Raw genomic sequence first — 24,560 nt, 5'->3', positions numbered from 1 at the left:
GATCTGTACCAGGGGAGAGCAGAAAGCTGCCACGGTGAGCAGAACATGCTGAGAGCACTGCAGTGCAGAGAATGATACTGCCCCTGAAGTGCAAAAAGCTTGAAAGCATAGAATTCTGTGCAGCACTGTGGTACAGATTTTGTTTTCTAAAACATGCCCCTTTTTGTATTCTGTAGAGGAATTATCAGGATTTATAAAATGCATTGGGTTTTTTTCTTAAGGTTTTTGGGAGAACTCTCAAGTTTATTTTTGTTTCCATACTACAAATAGTATTCATAGAGATTTCTTTTTATTCTTCTCTTGTGAATATTAGGGAACAATAATTTTTCAGTCCTTAGGGATATTGTGATTCGTGTACTTAGAAAGGAAATGTAATAAATAGGTATGATTCATGCTGATAAAATTGACACAGTAATCAATATTGATACTGTAATTAATGTTTGGAAATAATAAAAGAGTTGAAGGTGCAATGCCAAGAAAGAAATGGAGATGAGGGCTTCCACCCGCCTACTTCTCCTGCAGACGTTCAGAACAGGAAGATGCAAGAGATAACTATTACTAAATTTAGTTTGAAGAGGAAAATTTGGTTGGACACCAGGAAAATGTTAATTATATGAGATTTGATGCTTTAATGTTAGAACATAAGATTGGCTATACTATACCAGCCTGGTGCACATGTGTAACCAAAAAGGTGAACTAATGGACACCGAGGAAGAGGAGAGGCCTTCCTCAAAGAAGACCCCCAAAGAGTGGCGCAACGCCCTAAATGGATGGTGGAGCATGCGTGGTAAAGGTGATGATGAGGGTGGTGATACAAGTGTGACAAATCGAAAATGGGAGGAAATGGTAATGGCATACAGCATAAAAAAAGGAATTCTGGCTTGAAAAGCTTGTATGTGAGGTGACGAGGGTCAAGCCCTGCCCTCCGTACCCTGCGCGATTGTTTTTGCTTATACGCTATTATCAGAACCAAATTATTCCTTATTTTACCAAAGTGTGTTTCAAGTGTATTCAATTTTATATAAAATAAGCTACTTAATTAAAATTGCTGTTACATTTAATTTTGCTTTTTTTTTTCTTTTATAATTGGGCAAATGTAACAAGATTTTTGGGAGAACTCTCAGGTTTATTTTTATTTCCATTTTACATCCAGGATTTATACATATTTTTTTTTACTTCTCTTTTGTAAGCCCTCAGGGAATAAATACCCAAGCATTTTTTAATCCTTTGGGTTATTGTGATTAATATTCTTAGAAAGAGAACCTTGTTGAACAAGTGTGACGACACCAAGAAAAGGAAAATAGCATAAAAGTCTTTTAAAACAGGGCATATAATGAGGACTGCAGAACTGAGTAATTCCTCCAAAGGGGGAATTAGCAAGGTATATTACCAAGAGTTACTGCCAAGATACTTCCTGAAATCAAGGAATATGTGACCTACAGCCATACAAAGTACAGCCAAAGCAAATGAAAACCCTTTGGAAAAGAGGGAATTTTGCCAGTGATATCAATCTGCCGGGATAACTGAGGGATTCCCATCTTCCTTGCACTGCATTCCTCAGTGTCTGCAGTGTGTTTTCTCCCAATTTCTGACAAGTGAACAAGCAGATGCTGTTGCTTTAGCATTAACTTCAGTTCTTAGGAGAATTACCTATCATCATAAATGTTTTTTGGAGCTGAGCAGGACTTGAGTTTCCCAAAATCTTCTAAAAACGGAAAGGAACCACTGAGTTAGTTCTGCTGATGTTAGTGAAGGAATTCATGAAAGGAGGTGTATGAGAGCATTGCATTATAAAACTTCCACGTTCAAGAAATCATGAGTGCACTTAGAATAAAAAATACAAGGCTAGCATAACATCAGAACAGGATAAAATGAAATTCCTAGACTGGAAGTGATGTATCAGAAATGAAATGTATAGTTTCTGATACATCTACTGCAGCGGCAGCGGCTGGCTTCCTCAAATTATCAAAGTCCCGGCTAGCTCGGCCAGCACCGCCGGCAGCACTGGGGGCACTCTCCCACAGGAACAGCTTCTTCCTGAGGAGAGCGTCTAAGGCTTTCGCCTTGGGGACAGAGGATCCGCAGAGCAAAGGTGTTGTAGAATGGCTGCAACCCGCAGGAGGAAGAAGAGACGGAGCATCGGCGGTGGTGTAAACGGGGTAGGTTTATTCAGGGAGGGCGACCGCAGAGGATCTCGAATAACCTGAGACCAGCAGGGGATTATAACTGGGAAGTGAGGACCAATCACAAACAAGAATAGGGGAGGGGCAACACAATTGACAACCACGGGAATCCAATGGGGGAAGAACTGGGGTGGAGCCACGGCCCCTGGTCCAATCACTCGACGGCCTGTACTGAAGGTTCCGGAAGGAAAGGGGTGGCCACCGGGTGACAGACAGGGGACCAGGGAGGTTAGCAATGATACAATATGAAAACTGAGGAGGGGACTAGGTGACTGATGGGGCGATCAAAACTGGAAGAGAGAGAGAGAGAACCCGAGCAAAACTATAAATAATAACATACCGAAACTTACAAATTAAAAAAAACAACACACTACTACAATCTACATGCATTTGCAAGCTAAAACAGAAAAAGAAAGGCAGAGATAAAAAGGAATGAAGGTTTTAAAATTGCACTGTGCAGAAGAGTAAACCACCAGTGTAAACAGAGCTGAGAGATTCAGCTTGGAGTTGTATTAGAGTGGAATCCATTCACTGAAATTATCTGGTGCACGAGTGCAAAGACTGAGGGAAAAAGGATCGAAGTTTAATTTCTGAAAGCCATTTAGATTCCTGGAAGCATTGTCTAGAGATCTAAAAAGCTAAAGCCTCAGAGAATCTGAACCTAAAACCTTCCCAAATCGATTAATAAGGTAGGATGGGCACATCGCTGCTGTTTTCAGAGTCACTGAAACTGACCAGGAGTATCTGGAGATTAGGAATGCCAACCCAGATTTTATCTGCATTACTTTAAGAACACCTTAATAAGGCACATTAGGAACTGAACACTAACATTCTCACCCTGCTCTATTTACTTTACATTTGAATACAGGCTGGTAGAAGGAGAGATGTGGCTTTGATTTCTCCCCAAGTTACCTGTTGCACTTTCAGGTTAGGAGTACATGTAAAATGCAGCTAATCACTCTCTCTGTTCATGAATATTCCACTAGTGAACTGACATACAGAAACATCCTTCTCTTTCTGCCTTCCTAAGTGGTGCCCTAATGGAGACTTGCAGAAATCACACAGAAAATCACCAAAACTGCTGAAATTAACATTTAATTCCATGACAAGGGGTTCTGAGAAAACACTCCACAGGATCACTGGACTAACTCAAACTTGGAAGAAAAACATTCCTTTTAGCACTGATCAAGGGGAAAGAAAAAGAAATGCTGCAAAAATTCCAAGTGGAAAATAAGGAGAAAGACAGGAAGCAGAGGAAGAACAAGGCCCTGTCAGATGAGCCGTGGAAGGTAACTTTGTGCCCCAGCGCTGTCAGAGGATGTTCCCTGTCATTGGTGCAAGCAGCTGGAGACAGAAATACTGCTTGATCTGGGGGCCACAGGCTTGGTAAGTGCAGAGGTGGTTCAATAACGTGACATGAGGGAGTTCCCCCAGAGCAACTGGGATGCCTGAAAGAAGTGAACAGCTCACCACAGCCTGGCCCGCTCGGCTGCTTTTCCTTCTCACCCTCCTGGGGAGGCTCTGACATTTCCTCTTCCCTGATGGAAGTGCAGCTGCTGCCAAGGGAAATGTCCCCATACTGACTCAGTGTTCCCTTTGCTTCCCACATGTCCCATCTGCTGTCCCTGTCCAGGAGAGCTGCTCTGCATGGGAGGAGGAGACCGAGGGAGAGCCTGGGAACATGGGGGGCTGCAATCCCTGCTGATCTGGTTCTGTTTATGGATGGGTAGAGTTAGACTTGGATAGTTACAAGTGTAGGGATATTTACACACATTGACTGATATTTGTGTAGGTATCTATGTATGTATATTGTTATATTGATGCATGTATATTGATGTGTTTACATCTGTAGTTATATTTACATACTTGTACATTTGTGTAGCTGTGCAGTTCTTTTGCTGGGGTTGTATGGATTTTTTAATTGATCCATTGATATTTGTATATTTATAGATATGTTTGTTATGTGTGTATTATATGTCACATATGGAACGAAATACGTAATACGTATTTACATTTATATATTCCTATAGATATATATGTATTTACTTTCCTTAAATATATATGGAGTTGCATAGTTCTAAAATTGTATTTATTTAGTTCTGGATCTGAGATTCTTTAGAGAGGGATATTGATATTCCTGTATTTGTATATGGGCTGTACAGTTGTAGCAATATGTAAAAAATTTAATTGTTAAACTTCAATTCATATTTGTGTATAGTGAGTTGTAGAGTTGCAATAAACTAATTTTTTAAACTGAAGTTGATATTTGTATATATTTACAAAGCACAATTATCTCAAAAGAATTAAATTTAAACTTAAATTGATATTTGCATCTTTATACATTGGCAGCAAAAGTGTAGCAATTTAAAACAAATTTCATTTTTAAACTCAAGGGGTTTTTGCATATTTGTACATTTCTAGTGCAGGTGTAGCTATCTGCAATAAATGCAATGATTCAATTGAAGGAAGTGTGGATTTGTGCTACCCAAAGCCAGGAGCAGATGGGAATGCTGCAGGATTTGGGCCATGGAAATCCCCGGCCATGCCCAGCACATGCCCCACCTGCACTCAGGCTGGGCAAGGGCAGCGCAGATTTGGGATGGCAGCAGAGCCACACGTTGGCTCAGAACTCGCTGCCAAGGCCTGCTGAGAAAACTCCGGGACTCCACTGAGAGCAGAACTCCAAGCAGGAGCCATCTGGGGAGGACAAATCCACCCCACATCCCACGGGCAGCTCTTTAGGAAGGGCTCCAAGTGTCCCCCTGAAGCTCATCCCAGAGCCCAGAAGCCAACAGGGATCCTGAGCCAGCTCCGCTGCCTTTGGCAGCACTTGGGCAAATGAGCTGCAGCAAGGGGGAGGCAGCAGTGACTGTGACTGCTGCAGGCTGGGGATGAAGGAAGGGCCATGGACACAAGTGCTGAGATGCTCCAAAATCCAGAAGGACACTGGAGAACTGGGAAGGAACAAGTTCTGACAAGCACTGAAATGATGGAAGCCCTTTGTGTGAAGTTCCCTGAAGGAACTCCCAGGGACATGGATGCTATAATAAGGAGTACCAGAATACACAAATGCAGTAACACCAGGAGATGGTCTGTATGACCCACAGGCAATGGCTGAGAAAATGATCAAGTCTATATTTTATATCTTCTATTTATTATAGTATCTATATAAAAATACATAGTATGTAGTCTACAGATGACAAATTACATATATCATCAATTCATATGTGTTGTGTGATACATTTTTATATATTTTGATAAATATTTTTATTTCGTATACATTTGATATGTTACTCCAGCCAGGGAGAGTGAAGATGTACAGCAGTCCAAAACCTTCTGCCCACACAGCAGTCAGCCCCGGCTGTGTGCATGCACACCCACCCACTGTCCTTGCTCTCCTCAGCACCTCGGGGCTGCTGTTTGCACAGAACTGGGATGAATTTAACTCAACAGAGCCACGAGTGGGGTGTCCAGCTTGTCATAAACACTCATGTGGCAAGGAACAACAGAGCTCTCAAATCACATCATCACAGGTCCTTTCATATTGAGATCGGCGGAAGAAATGCAGCACTCAATATCAGTGATCTGCAAATCGCAAAAGTTTATTGAATAGGCACACATACTTATATTAGTGTTAATAAGGCAAATGCATATTGCAAAAGGTGAGCTCATTATTGGTAGTCACTTATCAGCTAACTACGCCTACGTTAGCATTCTTGTGGCTACTATGTTGCAGCTGTTCTCATCTTTTCTTCATATTTCTAACTAACGATCCTCTCCCCCATCCTGACATTGCACCAAGGGCACAGTGCCCTTGCCCTATGCAGACACTGACTGCTGGCTCCTATACCTGTCTCCTTCTTCCTTAATTAACGGTATTATGTCAGTGTGACCTTTATCAGCTAGCTAACTGTCCACAAAATCCTCCACACTTTCATTCCTGTCGGGCACTGAGGAACTCTCAAAAACACCAAAGACACAGAGAAGAGGTGGAAAAAATTGGCATCATGCTACTGCTGGTATCCTCATGGAGGAAAATCTTGGGTTTCTTAACGTCGTAGCTTTCCAAAACTAAGAAAACTGCTCAGCACCACGAAATCAATTGCGAGAGGTTTCCTTGACGTGGCAGAGCCGGGATGTTAACAGTGGACTCTGTCCTTGGCTCAACTCACCTGCCCTCACCTGCAGACAAAAGCACCACCACCAGCAGTAGCTACATCAGTCCATTTTCTCAAAAAGCTGTGTTACATTTGGGAGACAAAAGGAAAACATATCAGACTCTGTGGATTAATGACAGGACTCTGTGAAACAGTTGCAAAGCAAAGGGCAGCAGCTTCTCTCTGGGACACTCCTTGTGCTGCAGGGCAGCCGGGCTGTCCCAGCTGCCCAGGACCCGGCGCTGCGCGGGCTCTGCAGAGCTGCACAGCGGGGAGGCAGCTTCGGGCACCTCAGCCCATGGCCAGGAGTGGCTTCTTGCTCTGGACGGCTCCCTGGGGGCAAATGCAGGCTGCTGGCCTTCTGCTCTTGGCCCTAGCCTGGCCTTGCAGGCCTAATCCTCTTCCCTGTCTCAAATGTGCTAAAGACAGACTTGTTTGTTTCCAGCTCTGCACAGCAATGATTTTCACCACAAAATACTGAAGGACTGAAGCCTGAACTTCAGACCCTGCCTGAAGCCTCAACAACAGGACCTGAGCCAAAGCTGCCCTCTAGGTGACCCTTCCAACCAAATGTGCTGTGTATCTGCTCCTTAACCAAGTATTGCTATCAAAAGGATCAATGCCTCCATTCACTGGGGAAACACGTCTGCACCTTGCTGCTTTAGGAAAATGGACAAGGCCACACCTGGCCCTGGCTCCTCCTTGAGCCCTGGGCAGGCTCGGGGAGAAAACCAAGAGGAGAATGAAATCAGCTGTCCCCCAGCAGAAGCTCTGTCACGTTGCCTGTCCAGCACTGTCAAAGCCGGGCTGCTCTCACAGCGCACTCGGAAGCCTCGTGGACGCCAAAGGTGGAGGCTCCGCAGGATTTCCCAGTTCCCGGCCGTGGCTCTCCAGGCCTTGGCTGGGACAGCTTCCCCCAGCTGATGTGCCACTCTGGATGAAGGGGCAAGCATTGGGGTATCTGCTGATCTATCTTTCTTAATCACTAGAGGCAACCTTTTTTAATAATGCTGGGGTGCATTGCTTGGCTTCTCCTTTTCTGACTCTTTCTTGCACTTTTGCATTGCAGTAAATGACACTATTCTTCCAGCTGGTGTCTGTGTCTGCATCTCTGACCCTCCCCACCACCAAAACAAACACACAGCCACTTTAGCACCAGACCTGCCTCTCTGCCAGACAATCTCTTGGAAAACATCCCTGATGGCCATCTCTGCAAATTAAATTCCCACTTGGCAACTTCCTTTTCTGCAGGCAGCTGAGAAAAGGAGCCACTCCCAGCTCTGGACACCTCTGGAAACCAGCTGCTTTCAGCAGTCACAACCCTGAAAGGTCAACCTCCTTCCTTAAACTGCCACTGGGAGCTCCCACCAAGAGGCCTTTTGTCCAAGGATGCCCACAGAAGAGCTCGAGGAGGGAGCAGTTTGGAACACAACTCCTCCAGAGTTTAAACCTGCCTTTATCTAATGAGCACACACCGACCTGTCCCAAAGGGAAAACAGGCAGGAAAGAGAAGCTCCTCTCCCACAACAGCAAACTCTCTGCTTTCTTCTGTTCCAGCTGGAGAGTGGAGACCATGGGCTACACCTCAGTTTGGGAAGGAACGTGGGAACCGGCCTGATCTGGGAGCCCAGCAGAGGGAAATTTCCTAATGACTTCTCACCTCTCATTTCTGCAGAGTCTACAAGATTGTCTGCTCAAACACCAAGTGGTTACCATTTGCAGTTAGCTTGTTCTGCTAAATTTGCTGATTTCTAGAAAGCGCTTAATTTCCATCCCCTCTTACAAAGTAAATGCTTCTTTCAGCACAGCTACAGCTTTTAGCATAGATCAAGCATTTCCTCATTGCCTTGGCACCAAAAAGAATCAGAGTAGGAGGGGGAAAACCAAGGAGGGTGATGGGGCAACATTGTCTTATTGCCCAGGCATTACAATTCCTTGGGTAAAGCAACATCCATCCATAGGCCAGCACTTTAGATTGGATGACAATGCTGACAAAATTGCTGCCCCTTCCTGCTGCTGTAGCTGACTCCAAATCATGAGAAATGTGCCAACTCCGCCAAAGACAGGTAGACATGGGAGATAAAAAGAGCCAGTCTGCTGAAAAGGAGACCAAATGAATGTTTTCTAATGCCCCCTTTTCATCCTTTCCCCAGCCCAGACAGAGCAATGTCCTTCCTCTCTGTCAGCGATGGTGACCCAGGCACGGGATGCAGCGTGGGGACAGAGCCCGCCGCTGCTCTCAGTGCCCTGCCCTGCCCTTTCCTGCCTGCCTTGCCCGCCGAGTCCTGCCGTGCCGTGCCGTGCCGTGCGGAGCCCGGCCAGCGCCGGGAGCCGCCCCGCCCGCGCTGTGCCCGCAGCCCGGGCTCTGCCACGCTCGTCCCCGCCAAGTCCAGTCCGCGCCGGGGCCGCGCCGGGGGCCAGCGCAGCGCCCCCCTCAGGCCGCGCGCCGCCGGCGCAGCCGCGGCCATTGCGCCGCGGGCGTTGCGGCCACAGGCGGCGATCGGAGCCATGGCGGAGCTGCCGCTGCCCGCCGGGCTCAGCGCCAGCGCCTTCCCCGCCAAGCTGTGGCGCCTGCTGAACAGCCCCTGCGTCTGCTCCGTGCGCTGGGACAGCCGGGCCCGGGGGCTGCTCGTCGACCGCTGCCTCTTCGAGCGGGAGCTGCTCGGCCCGGGCCCCGCCCGCGGGGGCGGTGGCGCTGGGGCAGGGCCGGTGCCGCGCCCCTTCAGGGCCACGCAGTTCCGCAGCTTCGTCCGGCAGCTCTACCGCTACGGCTTCCGCAAGGTGCCGGGCTGGCTGGGCGCGGCTGCGCCGGGCGATGCCGGGGGCTGGCTGCACTACGGCAGCCCCTGCTTCCGCCGCGACCGCCCCGACCTCCTGCTGCGCCTCAGGCGGCGGAGCGCGGCCGACAGGCGGCGGCCAGCGGCGGGCCAGGAGGGCTGCAGGCACCCGCCCTGCGGCTCCCGGCAGTTCCCTGGGGCGCGGCCGCTGCTGGACGGGCGGCATGGGCGCGGCCGCTTCCAGCCGCTGCCCCGGGAGCGGCCGCCGCTGCCGCCCGGGCGCCCGCCCAGCGGCTTCCTGCTGCTGCAGCGGGAGCGGACGCTGCCGGATGGGCGGGAGCTGCGCAGCCCCCGGCCCAGCCGCCTCCAGCAGCGCCCCGGGGAGCGGCCGCTGCTCGCCCGGCGCCCGTCCTGCGGCTTTCACCTGCTGCACCGGGAGCGGCCGCTGCCGCTCGGGCAGGAGGGGCCCCCAGCCGCTTGCAGGAGCTCTACGGGGGGCAGCTGCCTCCGCTCGACCGGGAGGTGCTCCGGCTCCAGCCCTGCAGCTTCCAGCAGCTGCACAGGGAGCAGCAGCACCAGTACCCGGCTTTCGACCCACGAGGTAGGAAAAGAGTTTTCTCGTAGCCTCGTTTTTCCCAACCATAATTAAAATTGACTGAAGTATTTTTCCACAAGGCTCTGTCATTCTCATTCAGAAGGTATAAAGCCTATTAGTAAGGGGCACCTAAGAGGCAAAAAGACTCTCTGCCTGGTTTTCCTGTGTGCTTCCTTTGATGCTTGATCCAAGGCAGCAATAGAGATCTGTGTCCCAGAGCCACATTCTGGAGCCTGACCAATGTGTTTGGATTCTTGCAGCCTCCTCGGGCACTTCAGCAACCAGTGCTCCACCTGGCAGTGCAGGCTGGGCAGCATTGATGACCTCCAGCTCAGTCCAGAATGCACCTGGGGAAGACCAATCACCAGCAGTGGATCTTGGCTTTGCTGTGGAGCAGATGATCTGGGAGATCAGGAGATCCCTGTCTGAGAGGTCTCCCTCTGCTCAGGTAACCCCATTGGAGGGGAAGGGAAGAGGCTGGGCTGAAAGCTTCTGAAAGTTGTTACATGGAGAAGAAGAGTAACTGCATCCCTGATGTGATTCCAAGAAAATACCAAATTATCTTGAGTTTTCTTTCTTTCCATTGTTCTTTCAAGGGCAATATTAATGCTGTGCCTGAGTCTTCTGGAGGCGAGCCTGTGAACCAGGCTGCAGCAGAGGAAGCCTCATCTGGCACCGAGAGCTGCAGGAGCAGTTCCCCAGAGCCCGAGGAGCCTGGTAAGGACAGAGCCCCCCTTGGTTTAGAGAGGTGTGAGATGGCTGCTCTGAGCCTGCCTCTGGCAGCAAGGGAGATGAGCAGAGCTGAGTTCCTGTCTGCAGGGCTGGTGCTGCCTGGTGCCTTCAGTTCAAATCCTGCACTGGCACAACCTCCCCGAGCCCTGCCCTCCACGCTTCTCCAGAGGCTCTGACATTGAGTCCTCTGCTGTGGCAAGAGAGCAGGGAATAAATCTGACCTTGTGGCAGTTGTGTCACCAAGCTTGGTGTCCCAGTTTGGTTCATAACTCAGCTCCCAGCAGCCTTCAGCTTCAGCCACTTCAGTGAGGACTGAGGTCTCTCTGTCACTGAGACTGTCTGTGTTTCAAGCTTGAGACTTTGCTGAGGCTTTATCAGGATACTTAAACACTTCACACAGTTCAGTTTTGAACACTTGGAAGGATCCCTGTTCTTTAAAGAGCAGGCTTCAAATTGCCAAGTGAGAGTTTGCCTTTCAGGCCATCTTTGACAGTCCCTTGTAGAAGGACAATTGGTGCTCAAGGAACACGTGCACAAGGGCCAATATTGACTCAGTGTTCCCTTTGCTTCCCAGATCCCGTGTGATTGACCTCTCCAGGAGGGCTGCCCTGTGTGGCAGGAAGAGACAGAGGGAGAGCCTGTGACCATCGGGCAGGTAGAATGCCTCTGTCTCCAGTTATATTTATAGATGTGTATAGTTAATGTTTATGTATCTAGGTAGTTTTGTTTATAGATCTATGTAATTATATTTATGTATATATATAGATAGAAATATGTACAGTTAATTTATTTTTGGTTTTAGAGGTATATTATTATAGCTTTAGATGTGTTGTTGTAGTTATAGATGTGCACAGTTGCACTTATACCTGTGTATAGTTACGTTTACATATATACATTTGTAAATGCATATTTATATTTGTATATGGGGGTTTAGACACATAGATTGATATTTATATACACCTCTTTTTAACCTCTTGCCCTGTTCTGCTTCCTCGCTCACCTCTTGCTTTTCCCCCTGTGCCCCCTGTGTCCCCTCTCCCTGGGCTGGGTCCGAGCTGGCGGCCAGGCCGGGCGCAGCAGCAGTTCCAGCCCCGAGTGTCCCTGGAGCGCTGGGAGCTGCCGGTGGCCCCAGGCACTGTCCCCTGAGGAGCTGCTGAAGGACGGTGAGACTGAGGGGGCTGAGGGGGCTGAGGGGGCGGTGGCGCTGAAGGGACGGTGACCCTGAGCTGCTGCTGGGGCTGAGGGCTGTGGGGCAGCCCAGGGCCATGGTGGCACTGAGGTGACAGGCAAGTGGCACAGGCTGAGGGGGTGGCGGGTCTAAGGGATGGGATGGATCAGAAGGGACTGAGGGGGGTGAGAGGACTGTGAGGGGCTGAAGAAGCTGAAGGGGGCTGGGGGTTTGCTGAGAGCATGGCGGGGCTGAGGGGATGGAGGGGCCAGCAGGGAGCACAGAGGGCTCCGCGACTGCAGCTCTGCCAGGCCTTGGAACCAATTCCAGAACCTCCACTTTTGCCACAGCTGTAAGGAAGACCTCAGTGACAGCTGGAGACTGCCGGGAGCCAGCAGGGAGAAGCTGAGTGCCAGCAGCAGGAGCAGTGAGCGGGGCCCTGCTGCTGCCAGCCTGGAGAGAGCCCGGGTGAGGCCTCAGGGCCGGGGAGGCAGGGTGGGGCTGAGGCTGGCGTGGGTGCTCACCACAGCCCGGCCCACTCGGCTGCTTTCTCTTTCTGACCCTCCTGGGGAGGCTCTGGCACTTCCTCTAACCCTGATGGAAGTGCAGCTGCTGCCAAGGGAAACGTCCCCATACTGACTCAGTGTTCCCTTTGCTTCCCACATGTCCCATCTGCTGTCCCTGTCCAGGAGATCTGCCAAACTTCATCTGCAGGATCAGAACAACTGGTGTCCTTTGGCTTCCCCCAGTTCCCACTGAAGATGGGAGCACCTGCAGAGCACAGGGGACCAGCTGCAGCTCCAGGCCCAGCTCTTGCTGCTCACAGCTGAGTCTGTGGCAAGCTCCAGGAGCTCCTGCCATCTCCCTCCCTGTTGGCAGCTCCCTCCCTCCAGCCCCCACGCCCTGCCCATCCCCTTTTTTCCCTCCCAGCTCACCCCTTTGTTTTGCCTTCCCTTATTAAACAGTTTTTCTTTTTCATTTGACTCGTGGATCTGTCCGTGGAGCTGAAGCAGCACAAATCCTGAGCCCGGGGACACGCAGGGCCCTGCTGCCGTTCTCTTCCACGCCATCGTCTGTGCACGGGCAGAGAGGAACAAGGGCAGCTCAGGCTGCAGAGGTCCCTGTCCTGCTGCTCCAGTTGCACAGCACCATGGAGTTGAAGGTCGTGCTGAGCACACTGGAGGGAACAAGGACCCTGGGTTTTAGGAAAGCCAGCTTGAGTCTGCTCTTCCATGGTGAGCATCCACCGAGGGCAGAGTAGCTTGCGGTGCTGGAAGTTCTGCCCAAGAGCTTGCTGAAAGCACAGCAATGCTCCATGCATACACAGGGACAGGAAGAGGGCAGAACCAGACACCATGATGGCCTAACAGTGAGCTCTGGGTGTGCCTCAAAGCCAATGAAGCAGCAGCAGCAGCAGCAGTGCAGTGGCTGTGACTCAGAGGCGCGAGCGTCCCAGTGGCCGCAGCGCTGTCAGGCAGTGCCTGCAGGCTGGGTGCGCTTCTGGCAGCTCTGCTCTCCCCACAAGTGAGGAATCGCAGCCCCTGCCTCAGGTCCAGTCAGAAAGCCAACCAAGTGAGACCAGAGGCAGGTGGCGCTTCCCAGCTGTCTTGGGCATGGCTGCAAAACAGCCGCTGCATCTTCCTGTGCCCATGTTTGGTGAGTGCTGAGCCCAGAGCTGGCCAGCTTGTGCTCTGCTGTGCCAGGAGCGTTCTGGGCGGGCAGGAGAAGTGCTGTGTGCACAGCGCAGCGTCCTGCAAGGGGCTGACCAGAGCCTCCTGCGGGAGCAGGGCTCCGCTCCCTGGCTGGGAACAGCCTGGTTTTGCTGCCGTGAGCGCAGGCAGGAGATCAGGCACGTGCAGAGGCAGCGGGCAGCTCGTGTTTGTAGGGGCCCGGGGCTGCGCGCCCAAAGCGACATGTGGGCGTGGGGAAGGAAGCGACACAGAGCTGGGGGAAGGAAGATGAGCTTGAGCTGGAGTGCCTGTGCTGCAAGGAGCAGAAGGAATTCAGCCTTCAGTCAGGGTTTCTTAAGTGTGTGTTGGTGTTCCCTGGGAAATGCAGACATTTGGGGAAGTGCCTTTGGAGGAGAGGAGCTTGATTCTCAAGGCAACTGCTTCCCCAGGAGCCCCCAGTGAGGTAGGTGCAATTACAATCTGCACCCCAGCTCATGCTCAGTATTTACTACAATCTTAAGTAACAATAAAGTCAAACACAACAGATGACTGATGTTCCTACCTTCAGCTTCCCAAACACAGCCAAGGGTGGCAGCAGCTACAGCTCCATTCTCCTGAGCTCACAGCGCAGCGCAGCTGTTCCAGCCACACCAGCACGGGACTGGCCGCAGGTTGTACAGCCCGTGCCTGAGCCAGGAGCAGAGCGCGTTTCCTCTCAGGTAAGGGGAGCCCCACGCTCTTCCACAGGAGAATGAATGTGAAGAATGCCAGAGCAAATTCAAGTCTCTTGAGCCTGGTGAAGATGAAATCTGCTTCTGTCCTTGTATAGAGCTATGGGTTTGTTTACATGGGTTTTTCTTTCCCTTTTCTGCCTGGGCTTTCTCACCTGCAGTTTTCAGTAGAAAAGTGAAGCCATAGGTGGAATAAATAGACTCCACAACCTGATGTAGTTATGAAATGGGTCTGTATTGTCAGCACCTGGCACAAGCGAGATAGCTCTCCTGAAAACTTGTGCCTTAAGCCCTGGTTTGAGCCCAATCTTTTACTCACAAAGGTGCTCCATATAGATGGCATTGCTCAACCTTTTAATGCATATTCAACCCCTGGCCCCGCCTGTCCTCGCCTGGCATGATAATTAGATCCATGCCCTTCTGAGCATGCCTTGTTCATGGTGGGGGTCACATAGGAGTCTTTGGTGATCTCTGAGGCCGAAGATAGTGGTCATCCTTATGGCTGAACTTTTCAACTTTTCTCCTTTGTGCGTGTGGTTTGGTCCCTTGGTGCTTATCTGAGTACGTCTGTCGGTCTTGATGAGCTTGGAGACAGAGGAGCCCCTTTATCTGGGTTTCTGCATCCTTGGTCTTCTCCCAGTATTGTTCTTTATGCAAGAAGCTTCTGATATTTGCATTTTTCTATTCTTTTTGTACTATGACAGATGTTTCTTAAGTAAAAGGTTAAAATTCAACACATAATTCTGCAAGCTAAAATTTAAATGCTTAATTCATATTGCTAACTCAAGGGAGCTCCAAAAATCTCTATTTCAAAAGCAACAAACCTTTGAAAAGTTAAACCTCAAGATAACCGTGATCCTCAATCAATACCTCCTTCTTCCACTTGCTTAAAATCTCTTTGTCCTGGGCACTCACTATGGCCTTTTTCCTGGAAGCTCTCTGGCTGTCTTGAATGCTTATGGAGTATAAGGTAATCCCTGATCTATTTTCAACTCTGCCCAGACAGAGACTGCTGGAAGGGAGGTAGGACTGGTACTGGGGACCTGGCAGCTTCTCCAGGAAGAAAAATTATTGAAATAATGTTAATGTGGACAAGGCATGCAAGTCCAGGTGGTGAGCTCAAATATGCAAGTACTTGCAGTTTCCCCTCAGCACTTGACAGTTAAGGGGTATGGTCTCTTCTTATTTCTGTCTCTTAATCCTCAATCCTTGCCACACTCCTTCAACATCTTTTGCATTGTCATCTTCCCTGTTTTCTCCCTCACTTCTTCTTTCTGTGACTTTCTGTACACGACAGACAATCTGTCACACACTGTCAGCTTGCTCAGTCACCCGAGCAGTGATAATGATGGTGTAGAAATTGTAGGTGCACAGGAGGCAAAGGTGTCATGCTTCTGTGTGCCCTCTGCAGGCAAACCTGCTTCCCAAAGCTTCAGTCAAACTTGGAACAAAGGCTTGTCCCCACTGCTTTGTTGTGGTTTATGCATTGATGGAGCAACACTTCTGTCTCAGCCCGCTTAAGCCACTGCAAAGCTGGAATTGTTGCTTTAGCAGCAGATGTGCTGGCAGGGTTCTTACAGCTCCATAGTAAGAACTCTGCAGTTCTTCTAGAACAGGTTTGTGATCTTTGTGCAATAAAAACAATGCCTTCAACTGCTGCAGTGCAAGTCATGCACTCATGTAGATGTGTTTTAAGACACAGGTATTGCTATATATGCCTAGTGAGTGGCCTGCTGGGGAGCAGGGACAAACGAGGAAGGAAAGTGGGCTCATAAAACATGCTTCTGCTTCAAAAAAGAAGCTGTGACTTCCCTTCTCAGAGAAGGATATAAACTTTTTCTTCAAGGGAATAAACAAGTCTCTCTCTATGTCCTGATCTTTTATTAGTTTGAAATTGTTCAGAAAGGTTGTAAAATTTTTTTTTTTTTTTTTTTTTTTTGGTGTGGTGTCAGGTCTGCATTGCAAGCCTGTTCTCCCAGCAGTCAGGGCCCTGCACAGCTGCTGTGGGTGGGGCAGGTGCTCAGGTAATTACCAACAGCTGCTTGGTAATTACTGACAGCCAGGTGAGAAGTTGGCTTGTGCCTGGTTGAAGGCTTGAGGACTGTGCTGAGAGAAGAGATAGGGAGTGGAGTGGGAAATACTATTTACACAAGCAGGTATAGGTGGATGTCTGGAGTGTAGGTGGGATTTAACTGGTTTAGGTACTGCATTTATGAAGAACTGAACATTTAATTCTAAGATAGGACTATTTAGTTGCTACTCTAAATGCTGCATTTACTGGCATGGAATGCAGTTTCTTTGTATTTTGCTCTTAGAGTATCTCAACAACATTGAAGTCCAATTATAGTCATCATAAACACAAGTTAATATCTTACTTTTTGTTGCAAACAGAAGCTGAAAGGGCCAATGGATCTTGCATTCAGTAATGTACACATTTTAAAAGAAGTGGCTCTCTCATGTTCCTCTGGCTAGCTGGTCTCTTCAGGCTAGACAAACATTTCTGGGAGCATTTCCTTGCTGCTCCAACATCTCTATGCCCTTGGAATCTGATGCAAATACTATATTTTTCTAAAATTATCTCTAGGCCCTTTCATTTTCTAATTTGCACCTGTCACCTAGGTGAAAAACCAGTCTGATAAGGTTTTATTTTTTGTAGGCGTCTCAAATTGCAGCCCATTGTATTTAGCTGCAAAATCCTAAATCATGCTATCAGGATACCTGAAATGGATGCTGGTAGAGAGTAAAAAAACAATGCCTGATACAGATGCTATCAACTATTTTTAGTTCCTGACAGTCCAGTATTGCCCTTACCCAAGGACTGTTCTTGTTTTTTTCTCTTTTTCTCAGCTCTCAGTTCTGTGAGGGCTGAGAAACAAAAATGCCAAGTAAGGGTATCCAGAGTAGATGGACATTATGAGAATTCTGGGCCAATTTGACCATGCACTGATCTGTAGGATTGCCCTCCTCCGGGAAAGATTCTAGTGGTGTGATTGCAATCATTTCTCCTGGTCAGTGTTTTTAGTGTTAACATAGTTACCCAGGCAGCCAGCCAGGTTTTATGACTCCCTTTGGAACTGAAAGAAAAAAAGAAGAAAACGTGTCTGTGGTGTTTTCCTGCAGCAGTTCCACATGCTATTGGTGGCATGTCACAACTAGATTCCACACCTAGGAACTGCTTGTGCTGCAGTCTGAAGTGTGCTAGCTGTGAGAGCTGCTTCTGGAGAAAGGTGATTTCTATTACTGCTGTGTTAATTCTTCCTACAGAATGAGAACATCCCAACAACTTCCTAGTTGCTTCCAGACGTTTACATAAGGATTTGTATTTGTACCCCTGTTCTAGAATGTTTGAATTCTGTAGTCAAGCTACCCAAAAGGTCCAAGAGCTGTATCCAACCAAAGGTGTGTTTGGGTGGTGGTCTGGGACAGAGAGTATTCTCCTCTGCAGTTAAAATTGGCCAAGTTTAAGCTTTTTAATTGACAGGCATTTTTAACTGGAAAAATAACGGTTTTTGGAAATACAGAGTTTTGAAATCCCCATATTACATAATCTAAACACGGAGCATATTTTACAAGCTCGCTTTGGGAACTGCTTGCAATTCAATGCTGCCTCTTGAGGTGTCTCAAGTTGTGGGTGTCCTAAAGAAGAAGAGAAATAGGAATTTACAAGAGAGGAAACAGAACTCCAGAACTTTTCACTACACCAGTCCAGTACTGAAGTGGCTGCTGTGAAAAATACAGCCAGCCCCATGAAACTTAGCAGTGTGAAGAAACTGCTGCACAGCAACAGCTGAACTTCAGTGTGTCTGAGCCAGTGCTGCAGGCTCAAATGCTGGCAGCATTATCTCTGCATCCTGGGACACTTCCCAGTTCCTGTGCCTTGACACTGCTTTCCCATGGGGCTGGAGAAGGAGTTTGGCTCTATGAACTGCCTGGTGCTGTGAAACAGGTTCATTTTTGTCAGATGAGGTGATGGTGTGCATGTGTCCACATGTCTCCCTGCCTTAGTGCCCTTTGTGAGCTTCTTACTTGAGCTGGAATTTGTGGAGTGGTTAAAGCTTGCTGCCTTTTATTTCTTTGCTCCTATTCAGAGAAATGAGTTGTTGAAGTCTTTGAAATGTTCGGTTTTCATCCTTATGCAAGATAGTGAGGAATGCCTTCTTTTCATCCCTTAGGTAATTCTTTGCTTTATTATTGCATGCAGTGAGATAGGATTAGTGTGGGTTACAAGCAGTAAGAGAATATCAAATAAGACAACAATAAGCACAAGAGCAAAAGATAAAAATAGTTTCAGGAATTAACCTAGTAGTTTGAGATTTCTATGAATATATAAAACACTTGCAACAACGCTTAAATCTCTTTTTCTTTCTGATAAAAAATGTGTTTTCAAGTATTTTGCATACAGGATTCCCCTGGGATGGAAGAACTTGAAGCATTTCAAGTCTGCAGCTTCAGGAATGAAATAAACTTTTGACTCAAGTTGTCAACCTGAATAAACTCTTAATTACCCCACAGCAATTGCAAGTTATAGCTAATAAGGATGGAATAAAAACACAATTGCCCTTTTTGCTCTTAGCATTTTCTCCCTGGTCCTATAAAATTTGGGTTTGTGCCTTGTTCCTTAGTTTGCTTTCCAAACCATTCCATGTCCTCAGTAGATCTGGAGAACTGTCTCATGCATAGATCTGAAGAATCAGTTTTGAATCTAGGAAATTAAAGGAAGAATCACACTTCATAAGCTTGGGCTTCTGGACTGGAAGCTTTAGATCATTCAAGTAGACATTGCTGAATGTTCAACCTGGTCTGGCAGGCTCCTCTCTCTGAAAGGTGGGCAACTGAAACCTCTGTGCTTGCACAGAAAGGCAAGTTATGGGATAGCTGGGAATTGGCTCTGGCCAGCTGGTGTCCCAGGTGTCACCTTTAATAGTTGTTTTCTTAGGTTATTAGTAACCAGGCCATTAGGCCAAGCACCTGTAGTGTTTGGTTTTTTTGTTGGTGTTTTTTTTTTTTTTTTGTTTTTTTTTTTTTTAGTTTTTAAAAATTATTTGAGGGTTGGTCTGTTTGGTTTTGCTTCTGTTTGCTTGTTTTAGTTTTGGCTAGCTGCATTGGCAGGTGGCTGTGAGTGCACTGTAGTACCCCCAGCTGCTGCCCAGCTCTGCTCTATTATGTTTCTTTTTCTTAGCCAGGTCTCATAAGCCCTCAAAAGAAATATAATACACCCAAGGACAGCTAATCTATTACTCTGGAGGCATAAAATTAGCAGGATGACTTCTGCTGCAGTGTTAGAAACAAAAAGGTTGAATAAAAGGCATAATAACAAAGAGGAAAACTCGAGCCAGGTGCAGCAGTCCGCTCCTGGTAAAAACACCTCACAAAAGCACTTAGCTCTTTTCTTCTCTTCTTTTTCTCCCTGATGGATCAAGCGGCACTTTTTGGCTTCTATCCAATTAGATGTCCTCAAGTATTTGGTGAAGTCCCTGAGGTCCCATGAGGTGGCTTTTCACCTAATCCTTGAGAGAAACTTCTGGCCTTCTTTCCTTTTCTGGGGGACAAAGGCTAGTTTTGCCACTCTGCCGTTAGGGTGCACACTCCTACAGACATGGCTCTCTTTTCTTTCTTGGTCTCTTACCCCTCTGGCACTCAAGGCCATACTTGCTATTGTAGTCATTAGGTACATGGTCCTGCCAGGATGGTTGACTAATTCAGGAACAAACAGCCTTGCTGCCATATCAGGGACACTGCTCTGGAAATGGGCAGAAAGAGAAAACATTTAATGTTTTTCACTTTAGAAATGTTCCATTGCAGCTTTATTTGCAGCAGAGTTACATTTACTGGACTGTCCAATAGAATTCCATGTGTCCAGAGCTAACTTTAATCACATAATTTAGGAGTGTCCAGCTGTAAATCTCACAGCCATGGGATCAAAAGTCCTTTCCACTTCTGGTTAAGTGGCTCTCCATTCCAGGTCTGGATGTACACCCAGTCTCCTGACTAGTGAGGATGTTCTTGAACATTCAGGCTTGTTATTGAGACCAAAACAACAAACTTGCACTATCATCAAACTTTTTGATGATAAAAGCATTTTCTCCTAAGGGTTATGCTCTAGCAGCAGCATTTCAGCCTCCAGCCTCTGGTGGCAGACAAGGCTCAATAGCCAGGGCTGCCAGAAGGAGGCAGGGCAGGAGCAGTTTGCAAAGCTTCATTAAGAATCCAGGGAAACTGAGTCCCCATTTAATCCCCATTTTCTTTCCAGAGAGCCTCTGGAGATACTTCAATCCACCACCTTCTATCAACAACCATAACTTTTTGGAGGTGGTGCCAAGATTTTGTTTTCTCAGTTTTGATCCTTAAATGTTGAAGTAACTTACAATAACACAGAGGAAGGTCAACGGGCATCAACTGTTTCTCATGCATTGCATGGGGTTCTCTCCCCTGCAAGGGGTCCAAACTTGTCACATCACAGGTTGTTCCCCGGGCAAAAGACCAGGGATTTTCACCATGTGCTTCCTTCTCCAAAAGTTCTATTTCATTTCCCCAAATCCAATTCGCAAAACATTCTCCATTTCATTTTCTTTGGGATCATTTCTAATTTTCTCATGTAATTCTACCACTTCTGTTGCAGAATGAGGTATCACTGCCAGACACTGCATCCTGATAAGCCAATTCCTTCTTTATCAGCAGGAAGGGCTTGGGATGAGAAGGAGGGAAGAAGATTGGCTTTGCAGAGCCGAACCTCTCCTCCCGGGAGCAGAGGAAGGTGACATCACTTTTGGGGCATCCTGCCTCAGTATTTTGTAGGGGTGGGGAGAGTTTAGGGTTAGGGGCGGGGTTGGACTTTGAGGCACTAAAGCCCTCCCAAGGGCTGTGGGGCTGACCTTGCAGTCAGGAAGGCCTGGCTGTTCCTGGAGTCTGGAAAACACTGCTTCCAGACCTTCCCCAGCAGTGTTAAATTGCAACTCTAAAGCTCTTTGGCTTTGGAGGAGCGTGTTTCACTGGTTTCTCATGGTTTGGGGGCTGGCTTCATCCTGGCATTCAATTCCTGCTCTGGCCTGAGGCTGGCTATTGTTTCAGGCACAGCAATTTTCAGCTGATGCAGCTCTGTCCTGGTTTAGGGCAAGTTTGGGAGATAACCCCCAAAGGGGCTTCTCTACAAAAGCAGATTCAATTGCCCCTCCCCCCTCCAACCAGTTCGGGAGAAGATATCTCCTTGGAGAAAAGTGGAAAGAAACCTGTTTATTAAGCAATAGAAACCAAACAATATTAAACAATAAAACAATATTAAACAATCCAAGGAAAAGCAAACTCAGAACAGTCCCCTCCCTGGGTTGCAGCTCGGCTCACTCAGTCTTTGACCAGTCTCTGGTGCTGGAAACGCCGCGGCCCAGGCCCGGCCAGGGGCCACAGGTGGAGCTGCCGGTGCTCTTCTGGGTGTTCAGTCCAGAGCAGGCTTGAACAGGTCCAAGAAAAAAGGAAAAAAATCACAATCCGGAGAACTTCTTTGCCTCAGCTAGCTAAAACTAACTAAAAGCAAGGAAAAGGGAAAAAAGGAGCTCTGTCCGGCTGTCTGTCCATCCGCAGACAACACAGTCCAGGAGCAGGAATGTGGAGGAGTGAGAGCAGTCTGAAAACAAACTGCGCGCTTCTTCCCTCCCCTCTTCACTGTCTGGAAGAGAGACTTAAAGGTGTAAAACTTATTATTCGGTATAAACAGAACAAGACAATTGGGGATAAAAGCATCATATAGTCAACCCAGGACAAGCTCCTTTTCTAGCTGATGGGCACCATACAGCTCTGAGTCAATCCTCCATGCATATGGATACCAGGCATGGTCCTTTACTGGGAGTTTTTAATTTTCTTCTAAAAAAGTTCATGTTTTCTCCAGAAGAAACTGTGGATGGTGCTAGTTTCTCTCCGTCCCCATCTCTCTTTAGGGCTGGACAAGTTTTCTATATAAGCTTTTAGCAAGTGTGTCAGTGGAGAGCAGTTCAGATCAGTTTCTGGGTGCAAATCCATTACTTTCCTGCCAGAAAAGAGCAGCTTTGACTGAAAATTTTTTTCTCCTTTATTATGGCACGAGCACTTAATGCTGTATAAAAGGCTCAAGTCACCTCAAGAGTACCCTGCCTGCTGTGCCAATTAAAATGTAAGGCCCCAAAAATGTTGCTCTGTGGGACACTGTAAAAGGACTTAAACTTGTTCCTGTACTCTTGAGATAGAAAAGCAGGAAAAATACTGATGAGATGTTCTCAAGAGATTGGAACAACAAAAAACCCTTCACTGTCAACTTTCAAAAATCAGAGAACTTGAAAGGTAAAAAAATTAAACATAACAGAGAATATTTTACAAAGCATTAACTTAGCCCAATCAACCAAACAAAATGTGTTAATTGAGTTAGATTTAGATCATTAAGCCTGTTAAGATTTTAAATTACTCAAACATCTGAGAGCAGGGAAAAGGGAGAAGAAAGAGAAAGAGAGAATGACAGAAAGGAACCAACATAGCTATCACTCCTGGTTCCAGTGGTGTTCAGCTGATAGAAATTCCAAGAAGAGGTAGGATCAAGACATGTGGTGGCCACATATCCCAAGGTAAATAGCGTTTGGCTCTCCTGGGGCCTTCCCCCACATGGGGCTCCCACTCACCTGGCCATTTAGGAGCTGGGTTAGGGGCTCCAGACACAGGTGTGGAGCATTGCCTCTGGTGTGCCAGGGATCAGTGGCCGCTGCTGGGCTGGGATACAGGCCTGGGGGTGTGGGGCGTGCCGAGTGGGGCATCGCCTCACCAGAGCAAGGCTTGATCTGCCCCCTTCCCCACATACAAGCCCCTGAAAAGTGTTGAGCCAGCAATCTCCTCTAGTCTCTCACAACAAGGTGTCCAGGTTCCTGTGCTTCTTGGCTGTCAAGACTCCACAGATTTGTGTCTGGATACTAAGAAACTTGGACATTTATTCCTTGCAAAAGCGGCAGCATGAGGGTTGTTTATTCTTTCGAAGGCCTTCCCTCCATTCTATGTCCTCTTCTTGAGGTAGTCCTTGTAAAGCCTCTCCTCTCTCCCCTTCTTCATGAAAATGGAGGGGAACAACGGAAAAAAACAATAGATGAAAGACTGAAAACGTTAAAGTTAGAAATGTAGTGAGGAAAAAAAAAACCACAGTGCACAACAATAAGAAGAAACTTGTGCAAAAGGAGTAATGGCTTAAGCAACAAAGGTGAAGTGTCACATGGGGCCCCTGGAACAAAGACACTATGGCAAGGGCTTACAGAATGGTTCTGATGGTAGATGGGGGCTGCTGGTGCTGCCTGGAGCAGCTGTGCACCTGCAGTGGCAGTTTCCTGCTTCCTCTCTGCAGCAGGGATGGTGGCAGTGGCGATGGTGATGGGTGTCTCTCTGTCCCTGCAGAGCTCTGTTTGGCACTGCCGCTGCAATCAGTCTGCCACGCTGGGCATGTGTGTGGGAATGGGATCTGCCACTTCACTGCCTCTTCCTACCACCCTGCTGGGCTCCACTTGGCTTGGCTGGACTCACTTGGGATCAGTGTCACCACTCTGGCTTGCCTGGTTCTACTGGAGTGGAAAAACAGTTCCACATGCCACACTGGCCCTGATGGTTTCAGCTGCGTGTCAGAGCTGCCACTTCCGTGACACCCATCTCAGCCCTGCCTCCTGACCAATATTGTGGAAGGAGAAAAATGGGGGGAAAAATGGTGGTGGTGCTTTGGTCCCAAGGCCTCCCTGCTAGAGTGAGTCAGACAGAACGATCCTCCTTGCATTTGCTGTTATGGCATTTCCCTGCTGAAATCACACCCATGGCTATGATGTAAAATGTTTTGAATAAATAGTACAGAAAGATCCATGACCATGTCTCTGTACCTAGGAGAAACCTTTAAATGGAATTAAAGCAGTGCTTCTCATTTTTTTCTGATTTCTAGAACAAAGGAACCAGCCTTCTGGTTTTTGCTCAGCAGAAAGTGGCCACAGAACACTAATGTGGTTCCTCACATCCTGGTCCCTTCTCAGTGTTCAGCTTCTCAGTGTGGGCTCTAGGGGCTCAGTGTGTTTCTACTCTTACATGCCTTGAGCAACAGGTGATGGACTAGGAGGGCTTTTTGTGTTGCTTTGTAGCAGAGGAGAACTTTGCAGGCTTTTTTTGGCATTAGGTGTAGAGCAGGTCTGGTTCTATGCATGAATTCACAATCCAGCCTAGGGCGCTGCTATTGTGATGTCAGCGGCCGCATCCCGGCGTTGTCAAGGCAAAGTTGCTGTGCCAAGGCCCGGAAGGGCTCAGTGTGCAGAGCAGCTCTGTGGCACGCTCACTGCGGGCAGAACCTGTTGATCGACGAGGTCTCTGCCAGCAGGACTCAGAGTATTTTTGATTTTCCCACAGGCGTTGTCTGGTACAGACTTGAGCAGCGCTGCTCGAGCCATGGAGGGAGTGTGTGCTGCAGTTTGCACGGCTTTTTCCGTGGCTTATTCTGGGTACTTTCTCACCCACCTGGCACGTAAGTAGATGTTGCAGCATATGGAAACCAAAATGCCACAAAGAGGCCTTTG

General features: G+C 48.0%; 1 long non-coding RNA gene across 1 annotated transcript; it reads right to left on the bottom strand.

The window, feature by feature from the left end:
* Nucleotides 1-16,600: 16,600 nt before the first annotated feature.
* LOC135290758 (uncharacterized) lies at nucleotides 16,601-24,209 on the bottom strand. The gene is made up of 2 exons (XR_010353550.1): nucleotides 24,083-24,209; nucleotides 16,601-23,064 (listed from the first exon to the last, which is right to left on the bottom strand). It is a non-coding gene; the product is annotated as an uncharacterized LOC135290758 (long non-coding RNA).
* Nucleotides 24,210-24,560: the final 351 nt, after the last annotated feature.

This window comes from Passer domesticus, chromosome Z, assembly GCF_036417665.1.
Source record: "Passer domesticus isolate bPasDom1 chromosome Z, bPasDom1.hap1, whole genome shotgun sequence".
Taxonomy (NCBI): Eukaryota; Metazoa; Chordata; class Aves; order Passeriformes; family Passeridae; genus Passer; species Passer domesticus.
This window is presented reverse-complemented; position numbering and strand designations above follow the sequence as displayed.